Source organism: Chiloscyllium punctatum, chromosome 3 (genome assembly GCF_047496795.1).
Source record: "Chiloscyllium punctatum isolate Juve2018m chromosome 3, sChiPun1.3, whole genome shotgun sequence".
Classification (NCBI taxonomy): Eukaryota; Metazoa; Chordata; class Chondrichthyes; order Orectolobiformes; family Hemiscylliidae; genus Chiloscyllium; species Chiloscyllium punctatum.
The window spans coordinates 12,213,592-12,236,159 of NC_092741.1; the positions used below are offsets into that span (position 1 = coordinate 12,213,592).

Consider the following 22,568-nt stretch of genomic DNA (forward strand, 5'->3'; position numbering starts at 1 on the left):
GATTTTTAATCAATGGGGGAAATCAAGGGTAATAGCAAAAAGGCAGGAAAATGGAGTAGAGGATTATCAGATCAGCTATGAACTCAGTGAGAGGACTCAATGGGTTGAATGGCCTTTTTTCTGCTCTTAAATTTTCATATCTTGTTAGCAGACTGTGAATTCCAGAATAAAAGGCTGAACATGGGAGGCTAGTTAAATACACATTTAATTGTATATTTTAAAACAAAAAGGTGTGATAGCATTGGCAGCAAATGGAAGAGTAGATAAACAGATATTCTGCAGTCTTTATGGTGGATGATACTTCAAACATCCCACTAACACAAAAGAATACAGGATAGGAATTCAGTAATACTGCTTCTCCACTGATAGACAAACTATTGGGGCTAAAAGCAGACAAGTCCCCAGGTCCAGTTTGTTTGCATTCTAGGATTCCAAACGTAGTAGTTGCAGACATAATGCATACATCAGTTATAATTTTCCAAAGCAAAACTTGGATTTTAGAGAAAAACTACCAGACGATTAGAGGAAAAAAAAAAATCACCAAATGTGACACCTGTTTTCAAAAAAGTGGTGAAAAGAAAAATGCTAGGAACTTTGGGCTAATTAGCTGAACATCTATTGATTCCAACATTTTTTTTTTCAACAATTAGTAAGGATCAACAACATTTGGAAAATCAATCTAATCAAGCAGAGTCAACACAGCTTCATAAAAGGCAAAATTGTATCTGACTAATTTATGAAATTTTTGAGCAAATCTCAGCCAGACTGGATACAGGGAAATCACTAGATGAGCAGTATTTGGACTTCCCAAAGATATTTAACAGGCTCTCACACAAAAAGATTACGTCATAAGAGCCCATGATGTTAGACGCAGTATATGGGCAATAAACAGTGAGTGGGGATAAAGGTTCTTTTTCAGGTTGACAATCTGTGATCAGTCGGGTTCCACAGGGATCAGTGCTGGGAACACAACTGCTTACAGTGAATATTAATGACTTGGAGAATGGAAGCAAAATTTATTGTAGCCAAATTTGCAAGTGGCAAAAATAGGTGGAAAGACTGGTTGCTAGGGTGATTAGAACAGTTTACAAAGGCATGATTTCGAGGTGCCAGTGTTGGAATGGGGTGTACCAAGTTAAAAATCATACAACACCAGGTTATAGCCCAAACAGGTTTATTTGGAAGCACTAGCTTTCAGACCACTGCTCCTACAGCAGTTTACAAAGGGATATTGATAGATCAATCTCTACCGTAAGTATATTCAAAAGACTGAGTCACCACAATCAACTGTGGTAGATAATCCAAAGATGCACATTTCGGAGTTTAAAAAAGAAACTTATTATCTCAGACCCAAGTGGCTTGGCTTTTCCCCTTATTTTTAATTTGTGCTCCCTGGCTCTAGAAACATAATTTTAGTTTTGTCTAAATTTCATCAGTTCCTAATTGCCCTGAAAGAAGGTGGCGGTCAACTGTCTTCTCGTAATGCTGCCATTCTTGATGAAGGGACATCTACAGTGCTGTTAGATTGTAAAGGGCAAGAGTAGAAGCAAGCCATTTGGCCCATCAAGACTGCCTGCCATTCAATGAGATCAGGGCTGATCTAATGACCAAGTCCATTTTCCTGTCTTTTTTCCAATATTCCTTAACTTCTTAGGGAGAGTGTCTCAGGATTTTGACCTAGCAGTGTAAGATTGACATGACAATTCCAACTCAGGACAGGTGGCTTCACTGGTGTTAGAAGTAATATCTCACCATGGATAGACTATGACCAAAATAATAGAAGACATAGTTGGGATAATGGGGCCCTTTTTGAGAAGGCATCTTGAAACTAGTGGACTACCACAGGCATCAGTGCTGGGGCCACGATTATTTAGAATAATATATTAACAACTTGGATGAGAATCACAAGATGGTATCGCCAAGTTGTGGATCACAAAAATCGGTGGGAAGGCAAGTGTTCAGAAAGGCAGAGAGTCTGCAGATGGATATTGATACAAGTGAGTGGGCAAAAAACTTGGCAGGTGCAATACAATGTGGGAAAGTTGCGCACTTTGACAGGAAGAACAGAGGAGCTGAACATTACTGAGATGGTGAAAAACTGTTCAAAGCAAATATGAAGTCCTCATGTATAAATGAGGAAAAGCAAGCACCGAAGTTCAGCAATGCAATCGGAAGAGCAAATGGCATGTTAACCTATACTTTAAAGGAAATGGAATATCAAAACAGGAAAGTCTTGTTAAAATTATACAAGACACCAGTCAGGCCTCTTGGAATACTGTAAGCAGATTTTGTCTCCTTATCAAAGATATATTGGCATTGGATGCAGTCCAGGGAAGGGTTACAAGTTGACCCTGGGAATGGAGGGATTTCCTTATAAAAACAGGTTGACAGAGTTTCTTGAAATATACAGGATGCTTAAAGGCTTGACAAAGCAGATGTAGAATGATTGTCCCTTTCTGGAAGCGTCTCAAATCAAAGGGCACAATTTCAGAATAATTGCCTTTTGTGATAGAGATGAGGAGGAATTTTCTCAAAGTGGTCAGTGAATCTGTGGATTATCTTTAGAACTGCAAACAGTTAAGGTGGGTTAAGAATATTCAAGGCTGAGATAAATTTTTAACTGGTAAAGGAAACAAAGGAAAAAGCAAAATGGAATCAAGGATTCAGATCAGCTGTGATCTCATTGAGTGGTGGAGCAGACTCAAAATGGGCCAGATGTCCTACTTCTGATCCTGGATGAGTGGTGTAATCTCAGCTCCAGGACATCTCTGCAGGAGCTCCTCAGGGTAGTGTCCAAGGCACAACCATCTTCAGCTGATTCATCAATGACCTTCTCTCCATTGTAAGATCAGAAAGTAGGGATGTTTGCCAATGATTGCACAATATTCAGCACCATTTATGACTCCTCAGATACTGAAGCGGTCTGGATCCAAATGGAAGAACATCTGATCAATATCTACACTTGGGCTGACAACTAGCAAGTAACAAATGTGCCAGAAAAATGCCAGGCTCTGCTCATCACCAATACAAGACAATCTAGACACTGCCCCTTGACATTCAATGGTGTTACCATCATTGAATCCTGCAGTAACAACATCCTGGGAGTATCATTGATCAGAAACTCATCTGGACTTGCCACATAAACACAGTGGCTACAAGAGCAGGTCAGAGGCTATGAATACTGTGGTGAATAACTCACCTCCTGACTCCTGAAAGCCTGTCCATCATCTATTAGGAATAAGTCAGGAGTGTGATAGAATACTTCCCACTTATCTGGATGAGGGCAGCTCCAGTAACGCAAGCTTAACACCATTGAGGAGAAAGTGAGGACTGCAGATGCTGGAGATCAGAGCTGAAAAATGTGTTGCTGGAAAAGCGCAGTAGGTCAGGCAGCATCCAAGGAGCAGGAGAATCGACGTTTCGGGCATTAGCCCTTCTTCAGGAATGAGGAAGGTGTGCCAAGCAGGCTAAGATAAAAGGTAGGGAGGAGCATGGGAATGCGATAGGTGGAAGGAGGTTAAAGTGAGGGTGATAGGCCGGAGAAGGGGTGGGGGCTGAGAGGTCAGGAAGAAGATTGCAGGTCAAGAAGGCGGTGCTGAGTCCGAGGTTTGGGACGGAGGTATTGGCGGGGGGGGTGGGAAGAGGGGAAATGAGGAAGCTGGAGAAATCTGCATTCATCCCTTGTGGTTGGTGGGTTCCTAGGTGGAAGATGAGGTGCTCTTCCTCCAGGCGTCGTGTTGTCATGGTCTGGCGATGGAGGAGGCCAAAGACCTGCATGTCCTTGGCGGAGTGGGAGGGGGAGTTAAAGTGTTCAGCCACGGGGCGGTTAGGTTGGTTGGTGCAGGTGTCCCAGAGGTGTTCTCTGAAACGTTCTGCAAGTAGGTGGCCTGTCTCCCCAACGTACAGGAGGCCACATCGGGTGCAGCGGCTGCAGTAAATGGTGTGTGTGGAGTAAATGGTGAGAGTGGTCTTACCGGAATGCTGATAGGGGAAGGGAGGGGAGGGAAATATATCTTTGATGGTGGGGTCTGTTTGGAGGTGGCGGAAATGATGAAGGATGATACGATATATCTGGAGGTTGGCGGAGTGGTAGGTGAGGACCAGTGGGATTCTGTCCTGGTGGCGATTGGAGGGGCACGGTTCAAAGGCGGAGGAGCGTGAAGTGGAGGAGATGCGGTGGAGACGTCTCAGCCTACTCCTGCCACACCGAACCCATCTCTGCATACCTTGACACAGTCCTGTCCCCCTTAGTCCAAGAACTCCCCACCTACGTTCGGGACACCACCCAGGCCCTCCACCTCCTCCATGATTTTCGCTTCCCTGGCCCACAACGCCTTATCTTCACCATGGACATCCAGTCCCTATACACCTCCATCCCCCATCACGAAGGCCATAAAGCCCTCCGTTTCTTCCTTTCCCACAGTACCAACCAGTACCCTTCCACTGACACCCTCCTTCGACTGACTGAACTGGTCCTCACTCTGAACAACTTCTTTCCAATCCTCCAAACCAAAAGGTGTAGCCATGGGCACCCGCATGTGCCCCAGCTATGCCTGCCTCTTCGTTGGATATGTGGAACTGCCCATCTTCCGCAGCTACACTGGCATCACCCCCCCACCTTTTCCTCCACTACATCGATGACTGTATCAGCGCTACCTCGTGCTCCCACGAGGAGGTTGAACAGTTCATCCATTTTACTAACACCTTTCACCCCGACCTCAGACTCCTCCCTCCCCTTCCTAGACCTCTCCATTTCTATCTCGGGCGATCAACTCAACACGGACATTTACTATAAACTGACCGACTTCCACAGCTACCTAGATTACACCAATTCCAATACCGAACAATCCAGATGGCCTCCTTCTTCAAAGGCCGCAATTTCCCCTCAGACGTGATTGACGATGGTCTCCACTGAATCTCCTCCACTTCCCGCTCCTCCGCCCTTGAGCCCCGCCCCTCCAATCACCACCAGGACAGAACCCCACTGGTCCTCACCTACCACCCCACAACCTCCAGATATATCATATCATCCTTCGTCATTTCCGCCACCTCCAAACAGACCCCACCACCAAGGATATATTTCCCTCCCCTCCCCTATCAGCGTTCCGGAAAGACCACTCCCTCAGCGACTCCCTTGTCAGGTCCACACCCCCCCACCAACCCAACCTCCACTCGCGGCACCTTCCCCTGCAACAGCAAGAAATGCAATACTTGCGTCCACACCTACCCCCTCACTTCCCTCCAAGGCCCTAAGGGATCTCAAATTCGCCTGCACCTCCACACACCATTTACTGCATCCGCTGCACCTGATGTGGCATCCTATACATTGGGGAGACAGGCCGCCTACTTGCAGAACATTTCAGAGAACACCTCTGGGACACCTGCACCAACCAACCCAACCGCCCCGTGGCTGAACAGTTCAACTCCCCCGCCCACTCTGCCAAGGACATTCAGGTCCTTGGCCTCCTCCATCGCCAGACCATGGCAACATAACGCCAGGAGGAAGAGAGTCTCATCTTCCGCCTAGGAAACCTCCAACCACAAGGGATGAATGCAGATTTCTCCAGCTTCCTCATTTCCCCTCCCCCCCCACCTTATCTCAATCCCAACCCTCAGACTCAGCACCGCCTTCTTGACCTGCAATCTTCTTCCCAACCTCTCCGTCCCAACCCCCTCTCCGGCTATCACCCTCACCTTAACCTCCTTCCACTTATTGCATTCCCAGCGCCCCTCCCGCTCCTTGGATGCTGCCTGACCTGCTGCGCTTTTCCAGCAACACATTTTTCACTATTGAGGAGAAAGCAGCGGACTTGATGGTCATCGCATCTACTCCCTCCCTTCCTACAAGATGCACTGCAAAAATCCAAAAGATCCTCAGACAGCACCTTCCAAACCAATGAAGACTTCCACCTCGAAGAACATGGGCAGCATATTATATAGGAAGAAATCCCCCTCCAAGCCTCTCACCATCCTGACTTGGAAATATATTGCCGTTCCTTCAATTTCACTTGATTAAAGTCCTGGAATTCCCTCCCTAATGACATTGTGGTTCAACATTCAGCACATGGACTACAATGATTCAAGAAGACTCTCAGCACCACCACCTTCCCAAGGGCAACTAGGTACAGGCAATAAATGGCTAACCAGTAATGTCCACATCCCACAAAGTGAATAGAAAAAAAAATTAAACTTTTGCCTTCTGGGCATGGGTATGTTGAAGACTAAATGGCTTAGAGGAGATCTGAGAAAAATGTTTTTCTACCCGGAGGGCTGCAGATATTTAAATAGGCAATGTGCTGCCCGAGAGGGTAGGTAGAGGAAGTAGGTACGCTCACTACATTTAAGCAGCATCTGGATGATCCCTTAAAATACCAGCACATAATAGATTACAGACCAAATACAGACAAATAGCATTAGTGTAGTTTAGTGTTTTTGGTTGGCATAGATGAAAATGGGACAGAGGGCCTGTTTCTACATTAATATTCTGTGCCCTTCTCACTCACTTTATCAACCTGCTCAAGAACCTCAGTCCCTCTTTCCAAATTTTGAATCAACACACTCCTTTGCCTTAGTAACAACAGATAAGCAGTAATTTAACAACCTACCATTGTCCCCTTCGGTCCCTAATGGACCCTACTCTTGCCCTGATTATTCTCCTCGGAATATAATCAGAATATCTTGGGATTCTCCCTAATCTTACCCAGTTGTGTTTTTATCATGCAGTCTCTTTGCTCTCCTAGTTGCTTTAAGAGCTCCCTGTGCCTTTGTACTCCACTAGGGCCTCTATTGACTTCCTCCCTTAGCCTGCAAAAAGCCTCTTTCCTTTCTTATCCAGACGGGAATATTTCTAGTCATCCAGGGTTCTCTGGGCTTTTTGAGTCTTCTGGGCATCTTAAAGGACTCACCCCATTTCTTTTTGAATATCTCATCACGGGTCTGTAGATTTTCCCACAAGTAGCTGTTCCCAGTCTACTTCAGCCAGATCTTGCCATACAGTATTTTAATAAAATCTGTCCTCCCTTAATCCAAAACAATTCTTTGCAGATTACCTTTTTCCTTGTCCATAAACTTAAATCATACTGTGTTGTGGCTGCTATCACTGAAATGCTCTCCCAATACCAGCTAGACCACCTCGCTGGCTTTGTTCCTTAAATAGATCAAACACTGCCGTCCCCAGTTAGGCCTTCTGTGTTGATGTAAAAAGCTCTATTGAATACATTTCAAGAAATTCACCCCTTTACACTATGACTATGCTAATTAATGTTGAAGAATTAAAATCCCTTAATACAATCATTGTTATTCTTATCCACTTCAAATGAAGACTACATAGCTGCTCCTCAATTGCCTGCTGACTGTTTAGCCGTCTATAATACACTCTGAGCAGCTTTATTTGGCAACCTTTTCAAGATATCATCCCTCCTTATTGCACTAACTGACTCTTGAATTAACAATGAAGCAGCACCTCCTCGTACACTTCCTCATCTTGCCCAAAGATCCTATGCCCTAGAATGTATACTTGCCAGCCCTGGCCCTCTCTTAACCACATCTCTGACAGCAATCACAATTCCATGTGTCAATTCACATCTTACTCATCTGTCTGACTAGTGCCTGGTATACTTGTATCAAAGTGTGCTTCCTAATTTTATACTTCATTTCCTTTGAAATAAGAAACAAGATTCTATTTTCCTTCCCATTCACATAATATTTAGCACCTTTATTCTTGCAGTCAAAGTGCATAATCTTGTATTTCTCCACATTATATTCCATCTACCAGGATTTTGCCCACCTACATAACCTATATCCCTTCGTAAGCTTTTTGCGTTATTCTCATCATTTGTCCTCCAATCTATTTTGTATCATGCACAAACGTGACTCAAAGTCATTAAATGTTTATTGCAAATAAGTGTGGTGTCCAGTACTGATCCCTGTAGTACTTCATTAGCTACAAGTTGCCATCCTGGAAATACCCCTTTACCCAACTAGGTCTTCCACTGGTTAGCCAATAGATTATCCATGTTAATATACTACCATGGGGTTTTATTTTATTAAGTCACCTGGTCTGTTAGCTGATCAAACAGCTTCTGAAAAGCCAAAATATTACCGCTTCCCCTTTATATGTTCGGCTTGCTACCTCCTCAAAAGAATTCTAGCAAATTTATCAGGCATGGAATTCCTTTTCATGAAGATATGTTGACTGTTTGATCACTCAAACAACACTGCTTACTAATTGATGCAGAACCACTTAAGTGAAATATGAAAAGCTGTGCCTCAAGTTTATTTGATGGCTTTGAAGGGCTGAGTTGAAAGTAGGAGAGAGGAGAGAGAAAAGCCTGCAGGAACAAGACAAATCAGTGGATCAAATAAGTGCTCAGCAATAGGTATAAGCTGACAGAATTTTACAATAAAAGAGTTGGTCTCTTTGGAACGAACAAGCTTTTAATAGAAAACAGACACTAAATGTGAAGTCATCCATTTTGGTAGGAATAACAGTGAAAAGGACTTAATTGAACAGTAAAAAATTGCAGCATGCTGCTTTTGTAGAGAGACCGGAGTGTCCTTGTGCATGAATCACAGAAGGTTGGTTTGCAAGTGCAACAGGTAATTAAGATGACAAATGGAATTTTGTCCTTCCTTGATAAAGGGATTGAGTTTAAAAGCAGGGAGGTTACATTACAGCTGTACAGTGTGCTAGTGAGGCCATACCTGGAGTACTGCATGCAGTTTTGGTCTCCTTACTTGAGGAAGGACATACTGGCACTGGATGGGGTGCAGAGAAGATTTACTTGGTTGATTCAAGAGTTGAGATAGTCGGCGTATGAGGAGAGACAGTAGATAGGATTATATTCATTGGAATTTAGAAGAATGACGGCGGATCTTACAGGAACAGAATTATGAAGGGAATAGATGTGATAGAAGCAGGGAGGTTTCTTCCACTGGTGGGTGAAACGAGAACAAGACGACATAGCCTCAAAATTAGGGGAGCAGATTTTAGACTGAGTTGAGGAGGAACTTGTTCACCCAAAAAAAGGTTGTGAATCTGTGGAATGTCCTACCCAGTGAAATAGTTGAGGCTTTGTCATCGAATGCTTTTAAAGCTAAGATAGATAATTCCTTTATTGTTCAAAAAATTAAGATTTATGGCGAGAGGGTGGGTAAGTGGAGTTGAATCCAAGAAAAGATCAGCCACAATCTTACTGAATGGCAGAGTGGGCTCTAAGATCCAGACAGCCAACGCCTGGTCCTTATGTCCTAATGAAACAATTTGGTGTCAAAGTCTGATACTCATGAAATGCAGAAACAAATTCAAACATGACCAAAACCCAGAAGGCAGTATACTCTGAAGATACAGTTCAATATTATTTCCCAGTTTTCAACCTTAAAAAGGAATTTTGTGTTTTCTATCACCAATGAGATTTTCCTCATTTCAACAGCACAGGGCTGTCGTTATAACTCGATGAAAAAACCATGAATTTCAGCAAATACCAAAGTAACAGATGTGTAGCAGCGATTACAGGCCATAATCTGGTTCTGGGAGTCAGACTACTCTCAAATGCACAATTATCAGTCACACCAAAATGATTATTCCTTCATACCAAATGATTTACCATCTCTTCATGTGAAATAATGTAAGTATTTCTTTACGATATAAACTGAGAAATCCACACTGCTATAACCACAGGCAGAACTCCATTGGATTGAAACTAAACAGGTAGCAGGAAGATCATTTATATAAACTATTTGGACGAGCTTACAGTAAGCGTAGTTAGTAAGTTTGCGAATGACACCAAAATTGGTGGCAAAGTAGACAGTGAAGAAGGTTATCTAAGATTACGAAGGGATCTTGATCAAAGGACTGAGATGTGGAAAATGAGAATTTAATCTTGATAAAGGTGAGGTGTTGCATTTTGCTTTGATGAACAGGGCAGGATTGAACAGGTTATGATATGGCACAGGGGAGTGTTGTAGAACAGAGAGACCTAGGGTTCAGGTAAATAAGTCATCGAAAGTTGCATCATAGGCAGACAGGGTGGTAAAGGCGGCTTTTGGCAGACTTGCCTTCATTGTTCAAAACAGAGTATAGGAGTCGAGATGACATATGATTATGCAGGATGTAGGGGAGGCCAATTTTCGAGTAGTGTGTACAGTTGCGGTTGCCCCGCCAAAGGATGGGGATCATTAAGTTGGAGAGGGTGCAGAAAATATTTAGAGATGTTACTGGGACTGGAGGGCTTGAGTTATAAAGGAGAAGCTGGAGACAGGTTGGGACATTTTTCACTGGGAGGTAGGAGGCGGAGGGTGACCTTATAGAGGTTTATAAAATCATGAGGGGCATAGACAAAGTGAATAGCCAAGAACACTTACATCCAATCAAACACGAAGAGAAACCAATACTGATTGTTAAGTGATGCTACATTAGGATCCAAGGTGAACTGCATGAAAATCAAACAAAGTTAACTAGTTAGCATATGAGAGTTTCTCGAAAAGGATGAGCCAATAATGAGATTCCATACTGAACATAGTTTCATAAAATCTCTACAGTGCAGAAAAGAGGCCATTTGGCCTATCAAGTCTGCACCAACCCTTCGAAGGGCACATCACGCAGGCCCACCCTACTTTTACCATAGTTAATCCACATAGCTACACATCCCTGGTGATTACAGGGCACTTTTGTACGGGCAACCCACTTAATCAGCACATCAGACTGTGGGAGGACACCACAGCACCCGACAGAAACCCACACAGACAGAAGTTGGCCAAGGCCAGAATTAAGCCACAGTCCCTGGCAGTGAGGCAGCAGTGCTAACCAATTTACCAATGCAATTTACATGTTAGGGGAATAAAAGGAGAGATTTCACAAGAGCCCAAAGCATCATCGCACTGACACTGATGAATGAGTAAAGGTTAGAGCAGACAGAAGATCATCCAACCAGGCATGATAGTGAGGCATAATTTGAAAATCTGTTTTGCAAACACACAAAAGGGGAAGTGCTGCATTATTTCCCATAAAAATGTGGTGACTTCTGTAAGACACATGCAATTTTCAGGAGATTGACTTTCTTTTCTTTCAAAAGGGCATCAAGAGGTATCGCAAAAGGCAGGAGAAATGGTATTTAGCAACTAAAAATAGTGAAATATGCTGAAGGGGTTGAACGATGAGCTGCTGTTTTAAACCTACTATAATCAACAATAATCAGCAATTAGTAAAATTAGACAATTTCCTCAAATCTTCCGATAATACTTGAACTATTCAATCTTTCTTGAACTGCATAGGAGTTTTTTTTTGAAACTGAAAAATCAAACACACTGTCAAAGCTCTTCAACTTGGGAAAATAGTGGAATCTCAAGACCCAGGCTAATATTCTCTCATAAGAACATAAGAACTAGGAGCAGGAGTAGGCCACCTGGTCCTTCAAGCCCGCTCTGCCATTCAATAAGATCATAGCTGATCTTATTGACTCAGCTCCACTTACCCACCCTCTCAGTGTCTCCCTTAATTCCTTTATTGTTCAAAAAAAATCTTAGCTTTAAAACCATTTACGGAAGTAGCATCAACTACTTCACTGGGCAGAGAATTCAATAGATTCACAACCCTCAGAGAGAAAGTTCCTTCTTAATTCAGTCCTAAATCAGCTCCCCCTCATATTGATGCTATACCCTCTTGTCCTAGGTTACCTGCCAGTGGAAACATCCTCTCTATTTCTATCTTATCTATTCCCTTCACGATTTTATATGTTTCTATAAGATCCTCCCTCGTTCTAAATTCCAATGAATATAATCCCAGTCTACTCAGTCAATCCTCAACTCTTTCAACTCTACAATCAACCTTGTGAACTTCCTCTACACACCCTCTCGTGCGAGTACATCCTTTCTCAAATAAAGAGACCAAAACTGCACGCAGTACTCCAGGTGTGGCCTCACCAGCACACTGTACAGCTGCAACATAACCTCCCTGCTTTTAAACTCAATCCCTTTAGCAATGAAGAACAAAAATTCCATTTGCCTTCCTAATTATGTTTTGTACTGCAGACCAACCCTCATGCACAAGGACACCCAGACCCCTCTGCATAGTAGCAAGCTGCAACTTTTTAACTATTCAAGTAATAATCCTTTTTACTGTTACTCCTACCAAAATGGATAACTTCACATTTAGCAACATTGTACTCCATCTGCCAGACCTTTGCCCACTCAAAGTATCTGTGTTATTCGGTAAAAGTTTCACAGTTCTCTGCACACTTTGCTCTGCCACTCAATGTAGTGTTATCGGCAAACTTTGACACACTACACGTGGTCCCCAACTCCCAATCATCTTTACAAATTTTGAATAATTGCAGTCTCAACACAGATTCCAGAGGCACACCACTAGTTACTGATTGCTCTTCTGGTTGGCACTCATTTATCCCCTCTCGGTTTCCTGTTGGTCAACCAATCCCCTATCCATGCTAATACTTGGGCGGTACGGTGGCACAGTGGTTAGCACTGCTGCCTCACAGCGCCAGAGACCCGGGTTCAATTCCCGACTCAGGCGACTGACTGTGTGGAGTTTGCACGTTCTCCCAGTGTCTGCGTGGGTTTCCTCCCACAGTCCAAAGATGTGCAGGGCAGGTGAATTGGCCATGCTAAATTGCCCGTAGTGTTAGGTAAGGGATAGATGTAGGGGTATGGGTGGGTTGCGCTTCGGCGGGGCGGTGTGGACTTGTTGGGCCGAAGGGCCTGTTTCCACACTGTAAGTAATCTAATCTACTTTACTCACAATGCCATACATCCATGTCTTATGCAGTAGCCTCTTGTGCGGCACCTTGTCAAAGGCCTTTTGGAAATCTAGGTACACCACATCCACTGGGTCCCCGTTGTCCACCTTGCTTGTAACGTCTTCATAGAATTCCAAAAGATTAGTAAAGCATGACTTGCCCTTCACGAACCCATGCTGCATCTACCCAACAGGACAATTTCTGTGTCGAAGCCTTGCTATTTTTTCCTCGATCATAGACTCAAGCATCTTCCCCACTACAGAGCTTAAGCTAACTGGTCTATAATTCCCCACCTTTTGTCTACCTCCCCCTTTTAAACAGTGGCGTCATATTTGCTGTTTTCCAATCTGCTGGAAAATTTTGGAAAATTACCCCAAGTGCACTTGCTATTTCTCCCACCATCTCTTTTAGTACCCTGGGATGCATTCCATCAGGGCCAGGAGACTGGGCTATCCCGAGCTCCATTAGCTTGCCCAACACTACCTCTCCCATAATAATGATTGCTTCTAGATCCTAACCTACCTTTGTCTCTTTGTCAATTATTGGCATGTTAGTAGTGTCCTCCCCTGTGAAGACCGACACAAACTAGCCATTCAATGCCTCGGCGATTTCACATCTCATAACTAAATCCCTCTTCTCATCAACGTTTACTTTAGCCACTTTTTTCCGTTTTATATATTTATAGGTACTTTTACTATCTGTCTGTATATTCTGTGCTAGTTTTTTCTCATGTTCGATTTACTTTTCTTTATAGGTCTTTTTATGGCTTTGTCGACTTTTAAAACTTTCCCAATCTTGTAGTTCCTGCTGATCTTGGCCAGTCTGTATGCCTTCTCTTTAAATTTAATAGCCTCCCTTATTTCCTGATACTAATGGCAGATTACCCCTTTTCCTCGAGTCCTTCCTTTTCACTAGTATATGCTTTTGCTGAGCACTTTGAAAATTTGCTTTGACCGCCCTCCACTGCTAGTCAACTGTCTCACCAGAAAATCGTTGTTTCCAGTCTAGTTTAGCCAAGTCTTCCCTCATCCTATTGTCGTCTCCCTCGTTTAAGCACAGGACCCAGATTTCGGATTTTATCTTCACACTGTCCACGTGTATTCTATACTCAACCATACCGTGATTACTCCTTCCAAGAGGATGCCGAACTACGAGGTCATTAACTATTCCTGTCTCATTACACAGGACCAGTTAGAGGATAGATGGCTCGCTTGTCAGTTCCATTACATACTGTTCAAGAAAACTATCGCAGATACACTTACTGAACTCCTCAAGGCCACCCTGACCGAGCTGGTTTGACCAATCGACATGTAGATTAAAAGCCCCCATGATAATTGCTATACTATTATTATAGGCATTAGTTATTTCTTTGTTTACTGCCCGCCACAATGTGAAGTTATTTTTTGGTGGTCTATGGACTATGGCTTATCACTGACATTTTCTTCTCAGAATTTCTAATTTCCACGCAAATGGATTCAGCCTTATTCTCCACAGAACCGATATCATCTCTGAACACTGCCCTGACATTGTCCTTGACTATCATAGCTACACCAGCTCCCTAACCTTCCTGTATGTCCTTCCAAATAGTCTGATACCCTTGGATTTTTAACACCCAGTCGTGACCATCCGGTAACCATGTCTTTGTAATGGCTATTAAATCAAATTCATTTGCCACGATTTTTGCCGTTAACTCATGGACCTTGTTACAAATGCTATGAGCATTCAGGTAAGGTGCTCTTATGCTAGTTTTCATACCCTCATGATTTCCAACATTTCTAATAACATCTCCTGAGTTATCCTTCATAGAACACAACAGCACAGTACAGGCCCTTCAGCCCTCAATGTTGCGCCAACCTGTGGAACCAATCTGAAGCCCACCTAATCTACACTATTCCATTTTCATCCAGATGTTTATCCAATGACCATTTAAATGCCCTTGAAGTTGGGGTGTGTACTACTGGTGCAGGTAATATATCCCACACCCCTACTACTCTGAGTAAAGAAACTACCTCTGACATCTGTCCTAGATCTATTACCCCTCAATTTAAAGCTATGTTTCCTCAGGCTAGCCATCACCATCCGAAGAAAAAGGCTCATCATCCACCCAATCTAACCTTTGGATTATCTTAGATGTCTCAATTAAGTCACCTCTCAACCTCCTTCTTTCGAACAAAAACACCCTAAAATCCCTCAGCCTTGCCTCATAAGATGCTCTCTCCAGACCAGGCAACACCCTGTTAAGTCTCCTCTCCACTCTTTCCAAAGCTTCCACATCCTTCCTATAATGCAGTGGCTAGAACTGTATGCAATACTCAAAATGCTGCCGCACCAGTGTTTTGTACAGCTGCAGCACGACCTTGTGGCAGTGAAACTCAATCCCTCTACCAATGAAAGCACACCATCCACCTTCAAAACAACCCTATTAATCTGGGTAGCAACTTTCAGGGATCGAGGTACATGGACACCAAGATCACTGCTCATCTACATGAGCAAGAATCTTACCATTAGCCCAGTACTCTATTTCTGTTGCTCCTTCCAAAGTGAATCAACTCACACATCTCCGCATTAAACTCCATTTGCCACCTCTCAGCCCAGCTCTGCAGCTTATCTATGTCCCTCTGTAACCCGCAACAACCTTTGGCACTCTCCACAACTCCACCGACCAGAGTGTCATCCACACAAATTTACTAACCCATCTTTCTATGCCCTCATCCAGGTCATTTATAAAAATGACCAACAGCAGTGGCCCCAAAACAGATCCTTGCAGTACACCACTAGTAACTGAACTCCAGGATAAACATTTCCCATCAATCACCACCCTCTGTCTTCTTTCAGCTAGCCAATTTCTGATTCAAACTGCTAAATTACCCTCAATCCCAAGCCTCCATATTTTGTGCATAACCTACCGTGGGGAATCTTATCAAATGCCTTACTGAAATCCATATAGACCACATCAACCGCTTTACCTTCATCCAACCGCTTGGTCACCTTCTCAAAGAACTCAATAAGGTTTGTGAGGTATGACCTAGCCTTCATAAAACCACTTGACTATCCCTAATCAACCTATTCCTCTCTCGATTTGGAGATGCCAGTGTTGGACTGGGGTGTACAAAGTTAAAAATCACAACTCCAGGTTATAGCCCAACAGGTTGAATTGGAAGCACACTAGCTTTCGGAGCGACGCTTCTTCATCAGGCGATAGTGGAGGGCTCAATCCTAACACACAGAATTTATAGCAAAAATTTACAGTGTGATGTAACTGAAATTATACATTGAAAAATTGGTTATCTGTTCAGCCTTTCATCTGTTACAATACCATGACTGATTTACACAAGAAAGAAGTGAAACCATCACTGTATTCTAACAGATGAAAGGCTGAACAGACAATCAATTTTTCAATGTATAATTTCAGTTACATCACACTGTAAATTTTTGCTATAAATTGTGTGTTAGGATTGAGCCCTCCACTATCACCTGATGAAGAAGCGTCGCTCCGAAAGCTAGTGTGCTTCCGATTAAACCTGTTGGACAATAACCTAGTGTTGTGTGATTTTTAACTTTATTCCTCTTGTGGATTATAAATCCACTCTCTTCTAACCTTTTCCTTTTTACTTCTTTCAGTGTGCCTTGTACTTAAATCCTTCTGCACACATGCTAACCTGCTGCTTACCTTTTATCTACCATCATACTTTCCATTGTTTTCCCTTTGCCTTCCTCTGACTCACTAGTTTAAAGTCCAAGTGACCATCCCATTTATCAATTTCATTTGAACACTTGTTCCAGAATGATTCAGGTCGAAACTATCCCACTAGAACAGATCCCTCCTTCTCAAAGATTGAGACCAAAATGTAACCCTTCTTTCCCACACCACTCCCTTAGCCACATGTCATGGGCGGCACGGTGGCACAGTGGTTAGCACTGCTGCCTCACAGCGCCAGAGACCCGGGTTCAATTCCCGCCTCAGGCGACTGACTGTGTGGAGTTTGCACATTCTCTCTGTGTCTGCGTGGGTTTCCTCCGGGTGCTCCGGTTTCCTCCCACACTCCAAAGATGTGCAGATCAGGTGAATTGGCCATGCTAAATTGCCCGTAGTGTTAGGTAAGGGGTAGATATAGATGTAGGGGTATGGGTGGGTTACGCTTCGGCGGGGCGGTGTGGACTTGTTGGGCCGAAGGGCCTGTTTCCACACTGTAAGTAATCTAATCTAATCTAATCTAAATTGGCAAATATCCCGAAGCCAATTGGAACGTAGCTCAGGCAGTAATCTGGAGATTATAACCCTCGAGAAACTGTTCCTTAAATTTTATTTTTAGTGCTTGATAATCCCCAAACAGGTCCTCCATTCTACCCTTGCCGATGGTGTTTGCCCCAATGTGGACTACAACACCGGGATCCTCCCCCTCCAATATCACTTCACCCTGGCACCGGGCAGGCAACACATCATGTGGGACTCCTGATCCAGCTGGCAAAGGATATTATCTATCCCCTTATTTATAGAATCCCCTGTAACTACCATTTGTTTTTTTTGCTCCCCCTCTTGAATGACCTTCTGCACCATGGTGCCGTGGTCAGCTGGTTCATTCTCCCTGCAGCCCTTTTCCTCATCCACACAGGGAGCAAGCATCTCATGGCTGTTGGATAAGGTCAAGAGCAGAGGCTCCTCCATTCCTGAGCTCAGGATCCCCCTACCTGCATCACTTGCAATCACACCCTGTTGTCCCTGAATTATTTGAAAACTAAATTTGAATTATTTAATCTACTAGGTGTGACTGCCTCCTGAAACAGAACGTCCAGGTACTTCTCCCTCCCCCAGATATGCCAGATCATCAACTCTGAACTGGAGTTCCTCCAGCAACCAATACTTGCTGCAGATGTGGTCACTGCAGTTCACAATGGGATCAGCCAGCTCCCACATCACACAGTTACAGCACATCACCTGCCCAGCCATCTCTACTTAATTACTTAAATGTATATAAATTTATGAATTAATTAATTTGTAATAATGCTCTGCTATGCTCTTGTTCAAACTTCCTGCAGGTTTCCTACTTGCCAATCAAGGCTTCCGTGAACCTAGGCTCAAATACTGACATGCCTGATGAAATTTGAATTTAATTGCATAACTTCGGAATTGAAAGCTGGTTGGATGATGACCATTGTTGGTGGTCTTAAAAATGAAGATCTGGTTCACTATTACCCTTTAGGAAGGAAATATGCCTTCCTTACCCTGTTCTTGCCTACCTATGACTCAAATCACAGCAGTGTTCTCATCTCAAATGTGCCTACAAACCAGTTTTACTTTGGTGGTGGGGGCGGGGGTGTGGAAACTATGTTGAACTAGTTATCTAGAGATTGATGCAATGCTGTGGGGATACAGTTAAATTTGAATTCAAAAACTGTGCTATTAAAAGTCTAATGATGAAATGATGAATGTGGAACCGCTGTCAATTGCCATAAAAAAAAACCTGGTTCACCAACATCTTTGAGACAGGAAAATCTGCCATCTTTACCTGGTGTAGACTCCAGGCAGACATATGACTAATTCTTCACTGTCCTCTGAAATGGCCAAAGGAGCCACTCATTTGTGCAAAAACATGAACAAGTCTCAAAAGGAATGAAACTGACAAGACTTCCTGACATTGACTTGGGCACTGCACATGATAAATTTCATCCCTGTTAACATGGCAAAATCCTCCTTCCTTTCATCTGTGGGCAAATACTAACACTGGTAGAGCTGTCCATGGACTAGTTAGTCAACAGCTACATTCCTAATGAAGGGCTCCTGCCAAAAATGTTGATTTTCCTGCTCTTCTGAGGCTGCCTGACCAGCTGTACTTTTCTAGCACCAGTCTAATCTTGACTCTAATCTCCAGCATCTGCAGTCCTCACCTTTTACCTGGCTACTAATAGTCACACCCATGGAATCATCCTTTACATGTGTCCCAGACAACACCATCCCAGAGTCTGTCCTGTCCTACCAGCAGGGCGATATCCAACCGATAGCCTTGGGAGTTTTCAGCACTGACTCGGTACCATGAATTCTTATGGTAAGAGATCATGGTTAAGAATCCTCCTGCTGACCACACACCCCTTAGCTGATGGATCACCACTGCATGTCGAGCATTACTTGGCAGAGACATTAGGGGTGATCACGCAAGGGTGCAGAATGTACTCTTAAAAACTTCAATGTCTATCAGGTCATCTTCATTCCCGTTACCTTCTTACTTTTAATTGCAGTTTTCAAAAATAACGTCAGAAAACTTAACTTTATCATACCACTTTTCCAATGATTATTCCTCTTCCTGCATAATTCTATTGGCCTAAGATCCATTCACAATACAATCAGAAAACAATACAAACATTTCTCCTATCACATTTCAAATGTTGTTCACTTCCACTAGTTGTGCCACAACCCTGCTACAGTCAATACTTATGAACTTGCCAGATAATTTTTCATGTCAAAAACAATTCTTTCTACAAGAGCTACAAGGTTTGTTGCACTGCTACAAATTCTCCAACTCATTAATTAAACCAACGTACTCAGCAACACAGCTCTGTAGAAAAGGACAACTTTCATGTAAACCTCTAATGAATATTTTTGCCTTCATTAGCTTCTCTGAATGGCTGAAGGCAGGATATCAACATCTCAAATATTTTTCGAAGAGAGAAAGGATTATTATTGTTCAAATGGGATGTCAGGGTCACCAGCAAGGCTTTTAAATGTCTATCACCAAGAAGGACTTAGTAATACCAATACTGACCAAGCTGGCCCAAAGCACAAAACTGCTTGACTGGTTTTCTGCAGATGGCGACAGAATCAAAAAGAGGAAGAAATATACTTGACCTCATGGTCACCAATCTACATGTCACAGATTTGGTCTTTCCCCAACCAAGACCTTGTTATGTGGCTAATTGGGGCAGAATTCAAACATGAAGAAATTGAGGACTGCAGATGCTGGAGATCAGAGTCAAGTAGGTGGTGTTGGAAAAGCACAGCTGGTCACGTAACATCCAAGGAGCAGAAGAGTCAATATTTTGAGCACAAGATCTTAATCAGGAATGCAATATCTGACACAGTTAAGGGATAAATAACAAAATATGTAATGGGCCAGTCCACAATTCATAGAACAAGCACGAGATTCTATCTTGCTTGGTTTCTGAAGACATCAATGTACACAAATACCTTCCAACAGACTCTGAGGAATATTCACCTAATACTTACCAAGACTCTATTCTCCAAACTTTCAATAAGTGGATAATGAGAGGATAACCAGGGAGCAATCAAATCTCCATTCCCTTCGCTTTCGCAGCCACAATTCTTCTGACAAAAAACAGTTTAAAGTCAGTGCAAACTTTGGTTTCTCCTTTTCTCCCACCAATATTTTCTTCGTTAAACTTATTGGCACTGTAACTCAGAGGCCCCAGTTAATATTCAAATAGCTGCCATCTGTTTGGGCATAATCCATCTCTGGAACCGAAACATCTCAAGTATTCTTGGAACAAAAAAAATCAAAAAAATGTTCTTCCAGGCCTGGGCTCAAACAAATATCAGTTTATTTGCTCTCCTCGTCTTTGACAAAAAAATAGCTGCTACTCAAAACCCACTACTGACCTGCATTGCCACCTTCAGGGAACAATGGACTTGAACACCCACATCAACTTTCCCCAGGACTTCATTTACTGTATAGTTCGCTCTGGAATTGCATCTTTCAAAAAGCATCATCTCACATTTGTCCAGATTGAACTCTACCTGCCATTTCTCTGTCCAATCCTCCAATCTATCTATATTCTGCTGTATTTTCGGATAGTCCCCTTCACTATCTGCTACTCTATATCCCTTCCCTCATCAATCAACTTTGTCACCTCTCCAAAGAATTCTATTACGTTTGTAAGACATGACCTTCCCAGCACAAAACCATGCTGCCCATTACTGATAAGCCCATTTCCTTCCAGAAGGGTATATATCCTATCCCTTAGGATCTCCTCTAGTAGCTTCCTTACCACACACAACAGGCTCACAGGTCTGTAATTACCTAGATTATCCCTGCTACCTTCTTAAACAAGGGGACAACATTCAGACTCATCTGAAAGGCTGCTAAATGGTTTGCAAGTGGACTCTGGTGAAGCACTTACACAGAGGATGCACCTATCAGTGTTAATTGACAGTTAACTGTCAGACTTTCCTTAAATTTTAAACCAGGTAGCTTAAGTACAATTGGTCAAGGTACTACCCTGAGAAATGAGCCAGTGAATGGCAACTACCTATTATTAGAGTGGTGCTGGAAAAGCACAGCAGGTGAGGCAGCATCTGAGGAGCAGGAAAAAAAAGCAAATCGCCATTTTGGGCAAAAGCCCTTGATCAGGAATACTTCTGCCTGAAACGTCAATTTTCCAGCTCCTCGGATGCTGCCTGACCTGCTGCGCTTTTCCAGTACCTCTCTAATCTTGTCTTTAATCTCCAGCATCTGCAGTACCCACTTCTGCCAACTACCCATTATGTTGAGTTGAAACAGGCACACTTTGGTCGACGAGACTTATGAGTATAAAGAACAGAGCTCTGTTTATTCATGAAAGTACCTTCTTGCACAGGTCATTCTGGGATAATGAGTGTTTCGTCAACACAAATTGGCTCTACCACAACTGACTAATTGTTGGGGTAACGCAAACTTTCTACCGAATGGGTATAGCAATTTTCCATATCGATCTTTTATGGCGTGATTTTCTAAAGCAGTTTTCCATAGTACGATTTTCTATAGCATGAGGCTGAATAGAAATGCAACTGTCACCTTATACCAGAATGCCCTGTACACACAAAAGTGCTACATTGTGAACCCAAGTAAAAATGCTAAGATGATTGACACTGCAAATCTTTTGAGAATTTTGTTTAAAAAGTGATTTCTAATATTATTATAACAGCTCACAAAAACCCAAAGAACTGCAGACGCTGGAAATCAGAATCAAAATCAAACTACTGGAAAAGCTCAGCAGGTCTTGCAGCATCTGCAGAGACATCGAGCCTTCTCCAGTTCTGAAGTTCACTAACACTTCACTTGATTGAAATCTTTCACATTCACAGGTCAGACAGAAGCTAGGTGTCATGCAGAGTGTAACTCACCTCCTGACAGTGCCCACTTGCCTGGATGAGTGCAGCTCTAACAATATCAAGAAGCTTGACGCCATAGAGCACAAAGCAACCCACTTGATTTGAAACATATCCTCATTCACTTTATCCACCAGCAGCAACGATGAATACCATCTAGATACACCCCAGAAATTCTCCAAGGCCCCGTAAACAGCATTATCTGAACCACAACCAATACAATCTAGAAGAACAGGGGGAACAAGACCACCTGCAAGTTTCCCTCAAGCTGCATGTCATCCTAATGCACAAGTTCATTCTTTCAGTGTTACGGAGTCAAAAATCCAGGAACACTCTTGCTCCCGGCATTGCGGGTGTACCTTTAGCAAATAGACTGCTGCAGTTCAAGACAGGGGTTCACCATCAACTTCTCAAGCATAACTAAGTCTAGAGAATAAATGGCAGGCCAGCCAGTCATGTCCACATTCAGTATCTTTTTTTTAAAAAATGACAGAACTGTCACTTGCAAAATGATTTTCAACCCAGCATGACTAGACCAGCTCTGAGCACTTCGAGGTAGTGCCAATTTCCTCCTTTACCCCATTATCCCTGCACACCATCTAAAATTCGGGAATCCTCAAATGAATGTGCCTCCATCACACTTGTATTTCAAACATTGAAAACTTATGAGACTGCATGGTGGCTCGGCAGTTAGCACTGCTGCCCACAGTGCTCAGGCACCT

At 43.0% G+C, this 22,568-nt stretch overlaps 1 protein-coding gene across 2 annotated transcripts in view; it reads right to left on the minus strand.

Moving 5' to 3' along the window:
* ppp2r5d (protein phosphatase 2, regulatory subunit B', delta) overlaps positions 1 to 22,568 on the minus strand; it is a 145,192-nt gene that overhangs the window by 88,370 nt on the left and 34,254 nt on the right. The window contains exon 1 of one of the 2 annotated variants that reach the window (XM_072550681.1): positions 19,969 to 20,050. The exons of the other annotated variant lie outside the window; for it this stretch is intronic. The gene's annotated coding sequence lies outside the window, so the exon portion shown is untranslated. Of the gene's footprint in view, positions 1 to 19,968; positions 20,051 to 22,568 lie in introns of those variants that run through there. 2 annotated transcript variants of the gene reach the window in all.